This window comes from Triticum urartu, chromosome 2A (genome assembly GCF_056163025.1).
Source record: "Triticum urartu cultivar PI428250 chromosome 2A, HENAU_Tu73, whole genome shotgun sequence".
NCBI lineage: Eukaryota > Viridiplantae > Streptophyta > Magnoliopsida > Poales > Poaceae > Triticum > Triticum urartu.
The window spans coordinates 29,525,365-29,542,959 of NC_141874.1; the positions used below are offsets into that span (position 1 = coordinate 29,525,365).

The following is a 17,595-nucleotide window of genomic DNA, read 5'->3' on the forward strand; positions in this document are numbered from 1 at the left end:
TCTTGATCCCCAGATGCGACTTACCTCTATATGCACTTTTCTTACTGGTGGGTGCAGGAGCCCAGGCCACCCACGTGAAGACAATGGCCTTAGCCACGTCATCGAGGTCGAGGGGTCCTCAAGCCAATCCTGGTCCTCGCCGGCGTCAGCGGCCCCGTCCTTCTCCATGGGGTCAGTTAGTCAATCTCGGTCATCCGATTCATCTCCGTCGAGTATGTCACTGGTGCGGAAGCTGCGTCGGACAACAACAACGCGAGCTCATCGCTAGCTCATATGAGTCTTTGGTCGAAGCCCTCCTGCCGCAGCTCTCCGCATGTTTCTTAGACAAAGGGAAAGACGAATGCCGGTGTCAGCAAGGTTGTTATCCCATCTCTCTATCTCTCTCTGATCTGTGTTGCTATTGTTGTCTGAGTGAAGTGACTGTTGTTATTGTAAGAATAGAAGTGAGCTGCTGATTTTGAATAAAATTGACTTGCTTGCAGATTCTTGTACGGGCAGAAGAAAGATAGAATTGACCTTGTGTACGGACTGTTGTATGGATGTCGATGGCCATCACCCATCAAAGGAAGGTGACGCCAGATGTAGGTGACGCACTCTGCCGGTGAGGAGCTTCGAAGACGGTGGTGGCTGACGAGCAAAGTCTGCTCGTTGAGGAGGTCATCCACCGTCATGCACATTCCTGGCTTTGGAACAACTTGGACTTATTTGATTTGGTTCAGTTCGATTTGATTTGGTAGTTGTGGTGGTGTTAAATTATCAGCCGCCGCATTTTTTTGGCAGATCTTTACTCCAATGGAGTCACTGAGGTTGAAGTAGGACAGGAAGAAAAAACACATCATTGCATATTTGGGTTTAGTGATAAACTGATAATGCTTCCATATGTTCTTGATCCCCAGATACGACTTACCTCTATATGCACTTTTCTTGCTGGTGGGACATAACTAGAACTAATATTTTGTGTGGAACATAATTAGAACTAATTTTGTGTGTGGTTTTACCATGTTTTAATTGTTGAATTTTTTTATAATTTGATGCCCCTTTTTTCCTTAACAATTTACTATTTGTCCTTCGTGTGATGCTCATGTTGCATTGTTCAGCGACTGCTTCTGGATTACAGGAAGAAGTTGGAGTAAATCCTTGTGTTTGGCTTCAATTTTTTTGGTTTGGATATCTACCCAACATTAAAACTGACTGTTGTACAAGGGAAGTTCCATATTTGCGAGATAATTTTCTATAATGCAGAACTGTAAGAATAACCCTAGAACCATCTTTACAACCTGATGTTACTTAATAATAAATAATGAGTTAACTATATAAGAAGATTTAAATGCTTAGCTTTTCATGCCTTTAGTTAGAAATTGATGTGTGATTTCAAGGCTCGTATTGACTTTTCGTTATCCTGCTTTTCCTCTTAAAGGCTAGAGAGAAATCATTCAAGAAAGCTTCATAGTTATGTAAGTGTTCAGATTTTTTTTGCTAATGATTATTTACCTCTGTTTGCATGATGTTATGTAATTGATTCTCTCTCTTTTTCTTTCTTTTCCACGTCTAAAAACTGCAGATATTGACTGTGAGATGAAATTGTCATTGTTCATAATTTAAATGTTTGACACAAGGCCGGAGCCTAGAATGCTAGCTTCTTAATGCTACTTGACGGGTTGCCATGTCGATGTTTCCCCTTTTAGACGGAGATGGTCATGTCAAAGGTGTCAATGGCAAGGTTCTTCGCCATGTTAGGCCTCTCCTCTGCCTACCTCATGAAGATACGCCACCAATACATTGAGTTTCCACTGGTTATACTTCTTTACCGATGTAAAGTAGTTAACTGATGGTTTTGTTGTATACTCTTTGGGAAGCCATTGATCTGGTACTACATAGACTGAGGACGAGCTGAAGAAAATGTGAGCCATGGGAGGAGAGATTTACTGGAGCAAGGTGAACAACGGTGGCAGTGACCAGATAGGAGACGCAGGGAATGAATGTTTTCTCGTTCTTAGTGCTTTGGCTGTTGTACACTAAAGTGGATGGGAGATCTGCAAGTTAAAGTAAATATCATGGTATTCCTCTCATGCACCTTGTCGCATATACCCTCATAACCTCTGTAGCTCTGCCCTTACCGTTCGTTGTCTTATCTGTTCCTGACAAGTATTGACTTCTCTTTCACTTCCTTGCTTGTATATACATGCTATGATGTATTGTAATATGGATTGGATTTCATATACATGTACTATATTGATTTTAAGTGTTGCACACATGGTTCTTGGTCGTGTTCTTCTGATCTAACGACTCTGCACCTAATTGATACGACAACATTTCTTGTTCATGCTGTAACTATCATCATGCTTTAAGTAATTTTATTTACTGATGTGAATGCACTCATGATCTGTGTGGCTTTGTGTTAAAGTGTTCCAATATTATTTTTGTGTTGTTATCAAGTAGGTAGTTCTGTGTATTTTTGTATTTTTTATGGCAATTTCTTTGACCTCGTGGATGATTCAAATCCATATAGCTTGTGAGGTGATGGCAGTCTTCGGCGGCATTTTAGTCTGTATAAGTTCAAATGTCTTTCCTATAGAGAAATAAAATGCAGTTCACTTAATTTTCAGAATAACAACTCTTGGTGACTACTATTTATGAATTGCATATAATCCTTTGCAATTTTTGAATAGTTAACACAAGGTATTCGTTCATATCCTTAATTGTTCCATTGTGATGGTACTTGCATTACTCTTTGTTTGCAGATATATTCTTTTATGATTTGTTCATAATAATTTCTTGAGGACAACAATTTAGGTGGAAGATATGCTATAGACTAGGTGGTAATAATGCCCAACATTTACAACTGCAAAACTCTTAATAAATGTCTTGATAATCTCAAATAATAAACTACTGATTATTTTTCCCGACATTCAGAAATGCATAGTGAGCTGCACGTTTGGGTCACCATGTTGGAGTTGCTTTTAAATGATTCAAGAATATCATCAATCCTGAGAATAGAGGGGATCGGAGTTAGGGAGGCGTTTTGTTAACATTTACACCTGATTTTTATTTATTAGTAAATAGGGGCGGGTTAACATTATTTTCTCTTGTTAAAGCATTTTTCAACCCGTGGCAATGCACGGGCACTCAACTAGTGAGATGTAATGAGAGGCGCACCTCTCATGTTTACACACAACAGTTACAGTAGCAGGTGATGAAACCCCCTTTCCTGTGCGCTACGGTGCGGAGGATCGCCTAGGTCTGCGCGCGGAGGTAGAGGATGGCCAGATCTGGATTGGATCGCCCAGGGCCTGCGAGCGGCGGTCCGCACCGGTCGGGTTGGCGTGTGCTCGCCGAGTTCCTGCATGCGGCTTGACCAATTCATCTCTAGTAGTGTTTGCTTTGGGCTCATGTTGCACTGTGGCGCTGGTGGCCTCAGATCCTTGGATTGTTGGTGGAAGACTCGGCTCCGGGCGAAAATCATGCATCGACCCTGTCGTTGCCGGCGGTAACGGCGTCCACGGATGTCGTCTTCCTCCTTGGAGGTATCGTTGTGGAGCCGTTCCCTTCCTTCCCAATAGTGTGAGATCTCCTGGTGAAAACCTAAGATCGGGCAGTGCCAGATCGGGTGACGGTGGAGTCCTCAACTTCGTTTTCCTCCTTGGAGGCGTCACCTTGGTGATCCCGCTGAGGGGTTCTGATGGTGTTCGCGTTTGATGGTAGAGCTTTGGTTGTGGTGCTGCCGACGGGTCATTTTCTTTCTTTTCTTTTTGCGCTGCCTTTGCGGTGCTTTCCTCCTCTGAGGACTCTTGTAACACCTTCTTCTCATCAATGAATTTGGCAGTTCTCCTGCCAACATTCAAAAAAAAAAATGAAACCCCCAGATTCTGGAACATTTTCCCTTCAATGAAAATGCGGGTAGGCCTCTTTGGGAGGCATAATTAAGCATTTCAATGATTCTTTTCAACCACGTACCCAAGTGCAACTCATATTTTTGTTACTTTTAGCGTTTTTGAGTTGTTTGTAAATTGCCATCCCTAATCCCATTCCACTACCCATTAATCAATCAAAAAGCTAATTGTCAGTGAAAATCGAACGGTAACCTTCCTCGCCTGATCTGAATGAACTTTTGTGAATCAGAGAAAATCTTCAGCGTCATTTTTGAAATAAATAAATACTGATAAGACCACAGCGTTCTACAATCTCCATTGGAAATTGTCAAGTTATATTATTACTCATTATATTGTTGCACATCACAAGTTTTGCTGTCCGGAAAGATGATCATTTTTCTTCCGGAGGTAGAAGAAGGCCTCGTGCTACTCGCTCATTTTGCCCCGTTGTTTAAGCAATGCCGCAAGATTTTCAACGCCAGCCAGCTCACGCCGTTGAGCTCGTGGTCTGCGTCGGTCAGCGGCGTCCTCTCGCCGGCCCGGAAGAGGAACGCCTTGTCGCAGCGCACCGGCGTGCCACCAACCTGCTCCAGCAGGGTGGCCGCCTCCGTCAGCATGTCCTCGTCCCCGCCTGCGGCCAACTCCCTGGCGGCGCGCCCCAGCCGGCGCACGGTCAAGGCGTAGTCCTTGGCGCACTGTTCCAGAACCAGCCGCCGCCGGGGCGACGTCTCGGCGGCCTGCAGCCGGGCGATGCGGTCGCCGGTGGCCTTGGCGGTCGCCCCGGCGATCCTCACCGCGATGACGACGAGGCCGAGCTCGTCGGCCGTCGCACTCGCCGGGTCCGCCCCCAGCGTCTTCACGCACAAGTCGTAGTCGTGCGCGGCCTCCCAGGAGCCGGTGGCGACGAGCGTGCACGTGTCCTCCAGCGTGCTCGCCCTCGCCGTGCGCGCGTGCTGCGCGAGGAGCAGGAGGACGAGGGCGGAGGAGAGAGCTTGGAGAGCAGCCATGGTCGTCGTCGTCTGATTTGTTTCTCTCTCAGACTCGACCTATATATACTGTAAGACGTACGTAGGAGTAATTAGATTGGTGGCGCTGTAAATTTGTGTTTATCCTTTCAAACGTTTCCATTCGTTGCTCATGCATCAAACTCTTTTACTAGTTACATCACATTGAACAAAAACCGAATGTAATAAATTTTTGACAAATGTAATTAAGAATGGTGAGTAAGAAATTCACCACATATTAACCATGTGTATTAATCATCGCAATATTAGTAAATATTTCTGACGCCCAAGAGCCTACTGAACATATAATTTCTTGAGAATCTAGACAAAACAAAAGACCCGATTTATACTAGCAACACTAGTTAAAATGGGCATTTGTGTCCCAAATGAACGGAACCGCCTGTAATAACCCTACCACATGGTTTTATTTTTCACCGAGACGGTTATTAAAAGGAAATCGCCTACAAAAATTAACTCGGGCGGCTCAAAAAGAAAAGAAATGAAATGAAACAGCTTGCAGGCTAGTATTGGGCCACAACCCATTTTCACAATTGAACCCTATCTTTCCGTCCCTCAAATCCCACCCCCGCTAGTTTCCTATCTCTTTTTCTATGCCGTTTGTGGCTATTCCGATCTCTTTCAGTTAGCTCTTGATGAGTGATCTTTTATATTGTGAGACCGGTTGACTTTGTCAGACTATTTGCTTTTATTAATAAGATGGCCGCATGCATCTTTCTGATGCAGAGGCCGGGGGATAACCTCCTTTTCGAAGAAAAAAATCCCACCCCCGCAGTCACTCCCCCCCTCTGTTATCTTCCCCCCTTCCTTCTTGCCTTGCAAATCCGTCCCTTCTCTCGTGCATCGATCTCGGAGGGTTTAGGTGACCTTGGGCTGCACCGTCGTGAGGAAGCCATGGTGGTCAAGCCGCCGCATCAGAGCTCGCCTTCCGCCCTACCATCTAATCATGTGTTGTTAAGATACAATCAGCTAGGTAGATTGCACTAGTTAGTATGTGATGTTGGCTAGGTGATTCGAACTTGTGTTGACATATTTTCTTAAGGGGTCGGCTGGATGTCAGGTGACTCAATTTATAATTTGGGTAAGTCACTCTTTGATCTACCTTTAGATCAATGGACAGAACATTCATCTACAACGAAAAATGGCTGACCTAAATAATCATTTTTTAGGGGTAGCTAGGTCAGTCATTATTTAGGCCGACCTAAATAATCTATCAGTCGATTTTGTCATATTGCCTTCCTAATCAGCAATCCGAGGGCCTGACTTGAGCAGTATGCATGGCCAATTTTCAGCTACTTTGCTCCCACAGTTTGTGTGCCCGTTTCAAACTGGCGGTGCCAGCACTATAACCTATGATGTCCAGTTCAAAAAAAAACTATGATGCAAGCACAAAGTATTTCTAAATATTTAACTATTTTCTTAATTTATGCAGGGAAAATGCTTGTATCGAGAGAGGTTTGCTCAAAATACTGTGCAGTCAATTGACCACACAGCCAAAGTGTGGCTTCGCCACTGGCCGGTTGTAGCATGAAACGTCCGCATGCTTGGTCTAAGAGCAAGATAAAAATAACTAACATGTCCACTTTACTAATGGTGAGCTCGTTTTTTTTCTTTTTATTGTTTAGACGAGGATACATGTACATCTGCCTATATAAAATTGTTCTTTTTTTTGCATTGAACCTATATTTAATTGCTGAATATACTTATGGTGCATGTGATTTGCAGATGAGTCGCCACGTACGTATAGTTTCGGCCAGCTAATCATGGGAGTAGATTAACCCTAATTAAAACAAACACAAATTTTAAAAGGGAAAATGTTACATAACTACAACTTGGCATTGGTATTACCATTGAAGATGAATAGATTGGAAGTTTTTCCACAAAAAAGAGAGGAAAGAAAGTGGAAAAGTATTAAAAAACGAGTAAGCAAATAATGTAGTAGTCTTTTCGTAAAAAAATATTCTAAGGAATTAATTAGTCGCATTGGTATTACCTTTAAGAACAAAGAAAATGAAAAACAAAATAAATAACGATAAAATTTGCCCACAATTAAGAAAAAAATTGCACTTCCTAATATCATGCCAAAATAATCTTATAATAGAGGAATTTTGCAAAAAGGAAATTTTTAAGAATGAATTAGTAGCATTTGTATTAGCCTTAAAATAAACAAAAGAAATAAAAACTGAAAAAAGCAAAATAATGAATTTTTCTAAGAAAGAATGAATTAGTGACATTGGTATTATCCTTTAAGTAGGAAGAAAATAAAAAATTAAATACAAATAATGTTAAAATTATCACAATCTACAATTGTGTATAATATGCAAGAATAAGCATATACTACTGGACTTTTTGGAAAAAATAAGTTCCCTAAGTAGGAAGGAATAGTGGCATTGGTATTAAACTAAAAAGGAAAAAAGAAACAAAATCAAAATAATGAAGTTATCTAAGAAATACTGAACTTGTGGCACTTGTATTACGTTGAAGTAGAAAGAAAATAAAAAAAATACAAATCAAGATAAAATGTGCAAAACTCGCGGTTTTGTATAATATGCAAGAATAAACATATAATAGTGATTTTTTTGCAAACAATAAGTTCCATAAGAAGGAAGCAAATAGTGGCATTGGTATTACCCTTAAAAAGAAACAAACACTAAAACACAATAATAAAAAGTAAAAAAGTTTTCTAGGGAAGAATGAATTAGTGGCACTGGTATTACCCTTTAAAAAATAAAATAAAAAGCTAAACTAATAATAACAAAATTTGCACACATTGTACACATAAATTATGTTCTAAAAATTTATGCAAGAATAAGCATGTAATATTGGAATTTCCATAAAAAAGTTCTCTAAATGAAATAAATTAGTGCCATTGGTATTACTCTTAAAGGATAAAGAAAATTATTTTTAAAAAGAAATAATGACAAAAAAAATTCCAAAATATGCATCAAAATTTACTTTTTTATAATATGCTAGAATAAACATATAATAACGAATATTTCACAAAAATAAAGTTCCAAAGAAGTAATGAATTAGTGGCATTGGTATTACACGTAAATAAGGAAGAGAATAAATAAAACTCAAACATAATCAAAACAATGAATTAATCTAAGAAATAGTGAATTAGTGACATTGGTATTACCCTTTGAGAGGAAAGGGGATAAAAACAAAAAGAAATAATGGTAAAATTTGCACACAATTTACACAGTAATTGCATTTATTATAATATGCAAGATTAGACATGCAAAAGTGAAGTTTTCGCAAAAACATGTTTTCTAAAATGAAACAAATTAGTATCATTGGTATTACCCTTAAAAAAGAAAATAATAATAATAACAATAATAATAATAAATTGCACACAATTTACAAAAAATGCATTTTTTAGAATATGCAATAATAAGCATATAAAAGTGGTTTCATAGAACAAAAGTTTCCTAAAAAGGAATAAATTAGTGACATTGGTATTGACTTTAAAGAAGAAACAAAATGAAACAAAAACTAAACAAAAATAAAATTAATGATATTTTTCTAAGGAAGAATGAATTAGTGACAATGGTATTACCTTTAAAAAAGAAATAAAATGAAACAAAATCAAAATAATGAAGTTTTCGAAGATAGAATGAATTAGTGACATTGGTAGAAACAAAATGAAACAAAAATTAAAATAAAATCAAAATATTAAAGTTTTCTTAGAAAGAATGAACTAGAGACATTTACAGGACATAATAAAGAAGGCAGGGAGAAGAGACAACGAAACACGCTCGGACTCGTACATTCACATGATGGAGAAAATTCGCAAAATTAATTTTTTTAATTTATATGAAGATGAGCTTTGCTCGCTTGATCTCAATTACTCTGCACTAGCAAGCCCCATAACGATCTCGGCGGCCGCGTCACCTGTCCTGCACGCACTGGCTGCAAGTTGCATGCATGCACGTGGTAGTGTAGGTGTGTGTGCATAGTTTAGGAAAAAGAATTTGACTGACCCTAATTGTCGTCTTTTCAGTCGCGTGATGTATAGCTAAAGCGTTTTTTTAAAACACTTGTGTGGAATGGAGGATAAAGGTCGAGGGTACACGAAAACGAGGATCACTGCCCAGGGGTGCACATCCATCACGAAGTACCACAGGAGAATATCCGGTACTCCCAACTCCTAGGGTGCTCCCCGGGCTCCAAACTGGTAGGACATTTGTAAATGTTCAAAAAATTCAGAAAAAAAATCCAGCACACAGACACAACATCATTGTATGTTGTCACAAAATTTGAAATCAAAATCTGAAACATAGCTTGAGAAACATAAATGACAAATTCGACAGTAGATAGTACACAACATAAGTTAGGCTTTAGATTTGACCCATTATCACATTTATGCCAATATTGTTATTTTTCTATCTCGAGCAATGTTTTGAATTTTGATTTGAATTTTTTTACAACATAAGTTGATGTTGTGTCAATGTGCTAGATTGTTTTTAGAAATTTTTGAACATTTAAAAATGTGCTACCGAGTTTGGAGCACTGGGAGCACCCTAAGGGTGGGAGTATCAGATATTCTCCCGAAGTATCAATTCGGCCATGACAATGGAGCCCGCAGGGACACTGCTTCCGTAGGCGTGTGCGAATTTAGCTGTCAGGGATGACGCATCAAAGATGACTACGCTGTTTGACAAGATAAAAACACAATTTATAGTACTAAACCATAAAGCAACTTTCATTGCCAAAATGGCCTTCGGTGGCCGAGCTACCTGCAGGCTGGAATCAGCCCCGTCAGTGCTCGTTACGATCGGTGCGAACCGTGCATGACATTCCCGTATATTAACTGTATTCGTAGAAGAAAAATACGGATTTATGGTTATCCAACTTGCGTTATCATGCAAATACGGTCACTTCGCTCGTATCTAGCCGTATAGCCTGCCCATGTGACGCGCCAGCCTGACGGAGGCCCACCTGTCAGTGGCTAGGAGTGCACAAGGGGTTGGGTGACTCTAGCACACCGTTTTTCTTTTCAGAAAAGTCCCTACGTAATTTATTTAATGACGCAAAAGACGTCAAATATAATGAAAAAAGGATGAGGTAGATTGGGTTCGAACCAACAACCTGTTTTTTTTACGGCATCGAACCAACAACCTGTTAATTAAACAATTACATCCATCCCACCAGTGCTGCCCGATGTTGTACATGCACAACTAAAATCTATTTGATTACACACAAAAGCACGTCAAGTTATTCTAAAAAAACATGTCAAGTTTGTCCAGGTTAATCAGATAAATAGACGCACATGTCTAATTGATAATTTAGGGGTGGGGCCACTAGTCGGTGTGATACTAACAACAGGTTAGGCTAACCAGGTAACTAGACTAATCTACACAAGGCCCATCTGTCAGTGGGTCAACCAAAAATTTGTAACTTGGGCGCATGGATAATTCCGCAGGGAAAAAAGGGGCCCGATGGATTCCATTCGCCGACCTCAAGTGTGAAACCGCAGGAGCTAACCACTACACCAAATACCTATAATTGTCTAAAAGATAAACAATAAATTTTATATTTGGCAATGGAACTACTCGTATTCGGGCTTTTTCTCCTGGACCAAATTTCTGATAACAGATCGGTTACTAGAAATTTTTGTGGTCACCAGAAAACTATGTTATTGCCTGAATTTTTTAATTTAAATGACAGAAACCATGTCAAATATATATCTCTCATATGCATACAGTATCAGAACGAAAATGAATTGAACTTGCGATTTTTCAAATTTGAATTTCATTTGAATTTTTGGGACAAAAAGGTGAGATTTTTTGGAACCGGTTTTCTGGCTGAACGTGGGGAAAAATGGAATATAAAAAGAATCTGCGTCCATATTAAAGAAGGCACATCCCTTTATAGTCACGAATATGTAGCTAGTGCGTGTGCGTATACGATGTCTAGAGTTTAATTCTCCTCAAATATTCTTTGCGATTAAGTTGTACCCACATGTGTTATTGAAGGGCTACTGCTTAATTAAATACAAAACAAGGGGTGTTTCTGTAAAATAAAAATATGCGCGCCTCGTTCAAGCTGTTCCCAATCATTGACAATGGGCATAGCCACGCTGACATGCCACATCATCGCAGGATACGTCTGAATACAAGCAAAGTGACCGTATTTGCGTAAGGACGCAAGTTAGATGACCATAAATTCGTACTTTTAAAATTTTAGCATCAAACTGAACATTGAACGTAAGTTATATGACTGCAGTTGATATTATCTCTTCTGATATTCTGCGCGGGCTCAGTACACCAGCAAACACCGGAGTGCAGCACAGCTCCACGTCGCCGTCAACCATGCATCACTCCAGTTTCATGTACGCGGCACGGGAGTTGGCTCCGTCAACATGTGCCATGCCAGGGTGACTGTTCCTTACCGTCAGAGAGTCCAGCAAGAGCCTTTTGAGTTGTTGACGACCACACCCTCTGCATCTCCATCCTCTCCTACAGCTGCAGCAGTCGTATTTGAGGAGCCATGTCGTTTGAGTCACCAACGACCTTCCTCTCACCATTGCTGTGCGAGGCAACATTGGCTTCCACCGATCGGAACTGGTCTTCGACGCTGCTGCTGTCCATGGGTTCAGAAGAAATCACCTCAGCGGAGCACCGGCCAGCTTCTGAGGTTAGGCTAGCCTGCAGCGACAGAGGGGCCCAGAATTAACATCGCACCACCCCACATGTGCTAATTTTAAATCAGCCCATCAGGCTCAGAGTATCTCCAACAGCCGCGCCAAAAGAGGCGCGTACGGTAAACTTAGTTTTTAGCGCGCGCTGGACGGTTTCGCGTGCTCCAGCGCGCGCTGGACGATTTCGCGTGCTCCAGCGCGCGCGGGAAAGGGCGGCAGCTCGCGCGCTACTTTTGACCCGTCTCTTCCGGCGTGCCTAAAAATTGCGGCGCTCGCCACGCGCCTATCCACACTGCCACACGCATCTCATAGCTTCTTCGCCTTTCCAGCGCGTCCATCGCTTCCTCTCCTTGCCGCTCCAGCGCCCCGCCACCGACGAGCCACCATGCCGCCGCGCCGCCGAGGAGCATCGGGCTACCACGGCGTCCGCCAGCGCCCCAACGGCCGGTACTCCGTCGAGATTCGGTCCGGCGACGTCCGACTCGGCCTCGGTATGTTCCGGACCTCGCACGAGGTTGCACGCGCCTACGACGCGATGGCGTGGCGCCTGGACAAGCCGCGTCAGCAGATGAACTTCCAGGATGTCCAAACGCGCCAGCAGGCACACGACGTCGCCCCTCCGCCTCGTCTTATCATGGACCAGGACCGTGCGAAGCACGCTCGGCGGTAGCGCCGCCTCCTTGTCGCCGAGGAGGACGAGCGGGCCATGGTGGAGTGGCGTCGGCGCCACCCAAAGGACGTCGCCAACGAGGAAGCCTTTTGGGCAAAGCGCCGCGAGGAGACGGCAAGGCGTCGCGCGGAGCGGTTGGACATGCGTCGGCGGAAGGCCCTGGCGTTATCGCAGTGCAAAATCGTTGAAAATGGTGGGCAGTCGATCTTTTCGTCTAATGATGACTGTTGGGAAGACATTTGGCTCGATACCTCGGGGCAGACCAACAAGGATGGCAATGATGATGATGATGATAACGATGACTGGGAATTTTTAAAAAATCGTTGCACCATAGTTTTTTATCTATCTATGCTATGAAAGTATGTAAAATATCTATGTATCATTTTCATCTATGAATTTTATTTATCATTTTATTAAAAGAATGTACGCAATGTTTAGCGCACGCTGCATTTTAGCGCGGCCGCTGGAGCTACGCACGCGCGCTCAGTTTTAACGCGGCTGCTGGAGCCAGCGTTGCCGGCCGCGTCAAATCAGGCGAAGGGCGTGTGGCAAATGAGTTTTTAGCGCGCGGCATGTTGCGCGGCTGTTGAAGATGCTCTCATGACATGCTTGTGTATCCCCTACGCAACCCGCGGTCCACATACAAAGCTAGCACACCAGTGCATGGCACGCATGTATTTCAACTTAACAGCTACTAACGTATATGCACGAGAAAAAAAACAAGCACACATCACGGCGCTATACTGCACGGCCCGAGGTAGCGGCCTGCAGGTAGCTCGGCCACCAAAGTGCCACTCTCTTTTAGTTAGGCTACTAATATTTTTAAGTTGAATGCTTTATAATTTGTACTAAGTGTTATCTTAGTTAGAGCAATGCTATTTCAGTACAAAATTCATAGTAAACACTAAAAAATCAGCGGATTATCAAATCCACTGTAATATGTAAGACATATTTGACCAGAAAATCATAAAGTGATGTGCAAATGATTAAGTGACAAGTTCCTTGCGAACATCTTGTGTATTCTAGATTTGTTTATTTGAGTGTGTATAATCGAAGACAGCTATCAAAATATTTCATCTATCATATACTTTCGAGATCTCTAATAAGATATTTAAAAACACACACAAAGTGATATACACGACATTCATGCAATAGTTAGAAATTAATCTAAGAAGGTGTAATGTGTTCACTTTAAATATGTTTTAGGTGTAATGTGTTAAAAATGAATTATTTATTATAAAACAAAGTGTAAATTTACCATACTATATTACAATATTTTTTATTTGATAAAAATATATGTATTAAGTATTAAAAATTAGTATAAATGATTATATTTATTATGATTAATGTAGAGCCAAATATTCCAAAAAACGTACTTCAATGTCAAAAAAGCGTATTCATAAAAATATTTGGAAGAAAAAGACTTATTTGGTTGAGCCGGTCGCTCATAGCGAAATGTGTAGTTTGTACATAAACACCCTAAACTTCATAATGCACACCCATGTGTATCCTTCTCAGGTACAACAACATATATCGACCGTGCTAAAGTGATGGCAGCATTTCACACAACAAAAATAGCCACAAATGACAATAAGAGACAAGTTATTTACGGGTATCGATCGAGGTGCATGAATTGCTGATATAGAATATACAAAAGGTATTTGTATATATGAGGTCGGAGCACCTTAACCAAATAATCATTATAAAGTGTTTTTGCAAAAAGTAAATCTTAAAATCCAATTCATTATGATTGCTCCATGCAGGGGCGGGCCCAGGAATTGAGGACTGTGTATTTAAAATTTGAAAGCATATAACCTTCCTTTTGGCGCGTATAACATATTATACTAGTTATAATAAACTATATAAAAGATGTCACATAATATATTATATTGATAAAAATGATCATAAGTTGGTACTATTCAACATTAAGAAGTAAAAAAATTGTTCAACAATTTATAAACGTTCTAACATTATCTATTCAAATGGCAAATTGCAAATTCTCGTGTCTAAACAATTCATAATTGACTGCAAACTAGTCTCTAGTTTCACTATAATTAAGTAGAAATGCAATTGGTCAGTGGTCAAACTAATTTACTTGGTCTTATATTTCTGTACTGCAGCCCATTGAACAAGACAGGAACAAAATCGAGGCCCTGTTGTCTGAATGCAGTTCGATAGTGACAGAAAAATTCAGTTAGAACACTTTGCATAGTTGAATTCGGGGTTAAAGGATTAGTATGTGTAGTTAGCGATTATTACCTTCAAAAGTTGAATTCGGGTTGTGGCTTTGAATTGAATCAATTACTGCCCCTGATTTCTTCACGCTTGCTAACCCACCACCTATTGTAGTTTGCAGAGATCAGAAACTTTAGAATAAAAAGGCGGCGAGAGATCTGGGTTGGATTCTCCATGCGCGTCTGCGCCGCCACGCGCACCTGCGATCCATCGCCGATCAGGCGACGGCAGCTCTGGGCCCTGGCCGCCGTGCGGTGCCGTCGTGTCGATCAGTCGGTTGATGGCACGGGTCGCATGTGATGCGCAGAGAACTGGAGAACAGGGGAAGGGCGGCGCTGCCGGTTCGTGTGATCGATCGATGGTTTTTTTTCTTAAGGTGATGATTAATCGATGGTTTTTTTTTGTGGTGTGTGCTGCAGTGATTTGGGCCATGTCGTAGTGTGGTGAGGGGGAAATACGATGGGGTGTGTCTGGTTTTGGGCTGAAATCCTTAACTATCACGTTCTCGGCTATTAGTATCGTTTTTTCCTTATAAAACCCAGTATTTATACTATATATACCTATTTTTTGGACGAAAATAATGGGTATTCAAGTGAATATCCTTGAATTGAGGTGGGCCCACCCCTGGCTCCATGCCGCATGATTTCTCCTGACCTCGTTAAGCATTTGTCATTGTTGTCTTCGACTGCAACAACTAACCATGTCGCATCCTGGTTTCGTGAAGAGCTAGCCGATGACTCCGATGCAATTTCGATATCCTTATCAATCATCTTTTTTCCTGACAAAAGTCTTATGACCGAAGATCCTTCACATATTGATCTAGGTCGAACATCCCGCTTCTCCCTAATATTTGTCCCTATCACACACTTTTGAGGCTCTTGGGTCTCATTTGTCCCTCCATTTACTCTACATCCATAATGAATTTTACATCAGTCATATTATAATGATTAGTAAAAATAATACAATAAATTTTAAATCATTTATTATATTTTAAATCCCAGTGAAAATCCTTGCAATGTATATGCCTAAACACTTATCTTTTACCAATTTTTTTACTTTTCATATTTACTAAAGTATGATGTATCTCTACTCTTATAAAAAGCACAGTTGGTGATGATAGTGTGTCTGCCATCTGTCGTTTTCGGCCTCCCGGTCTGCATCGAACGCGTGTGAGCCAAGTTTTGGAAAATTTGCAAAATGACGCCCGCACTGCACCCCACATTTACACAAAGTCCCTCAGTTTCTATCTCCAGCCCTCCCACCCAATCCATCCAATCACGGCTCCTATCTACCACTCCGGTGCTGGCGCCGTCCGCCGCCAAACCTCTCATGCCTCCTCCGCCCGCTCCCATCCACGGCGGTGTAGCCACCCGCCACATACTACTCCTTCTCCTTCCCCGATGACACACTTCACAAGAAGGTTGTCCCCTTCAAGTACGACCCTCTCCCAAAGGACCTTCATGACGTCTTAGCGGCAGCGCCACCCACAAGCTCCACCGCCATCCCATCCCACCACAGAAGTGCTGACAAGATTCCTCGCATGGCCTAGCCCTATATGGTCGTCGCCACTACTGTTTGCTCCTTCCCCGCCCCCTCTGCATCCCTCATTCAGTTCAGCCATGACCACTCGTTTCCACAACCAGCCCCCTTGTCTGTTTGGGCCGCGATGTGGCCGCCGCCTCATGGAAAGACATCATTGTTGTTTCTCTGCAAGGTAGCCGGCCTCCTCCTCTCTAATTTTTTGGCATTGTGCATTCAGCGTCCTCCGCATAAATTAGTGACAGTTTCTGCAAATGTACTCCTGCAGATTTGATGCCACTGGTTGATTAGTGCGTGAAGTTGGATATATTTGACAGCAAGTTGATGGCTATTGTGCTTATTTCGGTATTATAATAGATTCAGGGATGTTTATTATTCCAGTATTATAAGTTGATACCATGGTATTAGATATCCTGCTGCTAGAATAGCTTATGAAAACGCTTTGGCGTGACTTATATTTCTATAGTTGTATTGGTGGGCACTGGGCAGCCATCATATGTGCAGAGCAAGGTTGTTGGAAGTTACCAATATGTGTGTTGTTTGACCGATGAGGTCTCGAGAAAAGAATTATTGTATGGGTTTCAGATAAGGGAGATACACATGGACAATGGTGAAATCCCTGAATTAAGTAAATTCATTATGAGAGTTAGTGCTCTGTTATGTGCAATCTAAATAATCTTAATTTGTTCTTTCATTTCCTCGTGAGATTACTTATAATGTCTGCATGATGCAGTTCCGTGCCCTTCATCCACCATTGTCCTGGTTTCAACGGCAAGCAACTTATTGCTATTACACGATTATTTATTTTACTCATCGGTGCAACTGGAGTTTTAGATGGCACAATTAAAAAATCTACAAAAACCTTACTTTGCGGTTAGTCTTACAGTTTTCCTTCTTTTCATTCTAGCTTTCGCATATACTCTGTTTACTAGCATGGGGAGGGAATTTTTCCGCAAAAAAAAGCATGGAGAGGGAATTGAAAGAAACTGCCCGATGCTTGATCTCCGTAACGATGCATTTTTTTGGCAAATCTTTACTCCAATGGAGTCACTGAGGTTGAAGTAGGAGAGGAAGAAAAAACACATCATTGCATATTTGGGTTTAGTGATAAACTGATAATGCTTCCATATGTTCTTGATCCCCAGATGCGACTTACCTCTATATGCACTTTTCTTACTGGTGGGTGCAGGAGCCCAGGCCACCCACGTGAAGACAATGGCGTTAGCCACGTCATCGAGGTCGAGGGGTCCTCAAGCCAATCCTGGCCCTCGCCGGCGTCAGCGGCCCCGTCCTTCTCCATGGGGTCAGTTAGTCAATCTCGGTCATCCGATTCATCTCCGTCGAGTATGTCACTGGTGCGGAAGCTGCGTCGGACAACAACAACGCGAGCTCATCGCTAGCTCATATGAGTCTTTGGTCGAAGCCCTCCTGCCGCAGCTCTCCGCATGTTTCTTAGACAAAGGGAAAGACGAATGCCGGTGTCAGCAAGGTTGTTATCCCATCTCTCTATCTCTCTCTGATCTGTGTTGCTATTGTTGTCTGAGTGAAGTGACTGTTGTTATTGTAAGAATAGAAGTGAGCTGCTGATTTTGAATAAAATTGACTTGCTTGCAGATT

At 41.8% G+C, this 17,595-nt stretch overlaps 2 pseudogenes; one reads left to right on the top strand and one right to left on the bottom strand.

Moving 5' to 3' along the window:
* Window positions 1-4,386: 4,386 nt before the first annotated feature.
* LOC147983178 (uncharacterized) lies at window positions 4,387-4,952 on the bottom strand (annotated as a pseudogene).
* Window positions 4,953-11,919: 6,967 nt separating this feature from the next.
* On the top strand, window positions 11,920-12,561 carry LOC147983179 (uncharacterized; annotated as a pseudogene).
* Window positions 12,562-17,595: the final 5,034 nt, after the last annotated feature.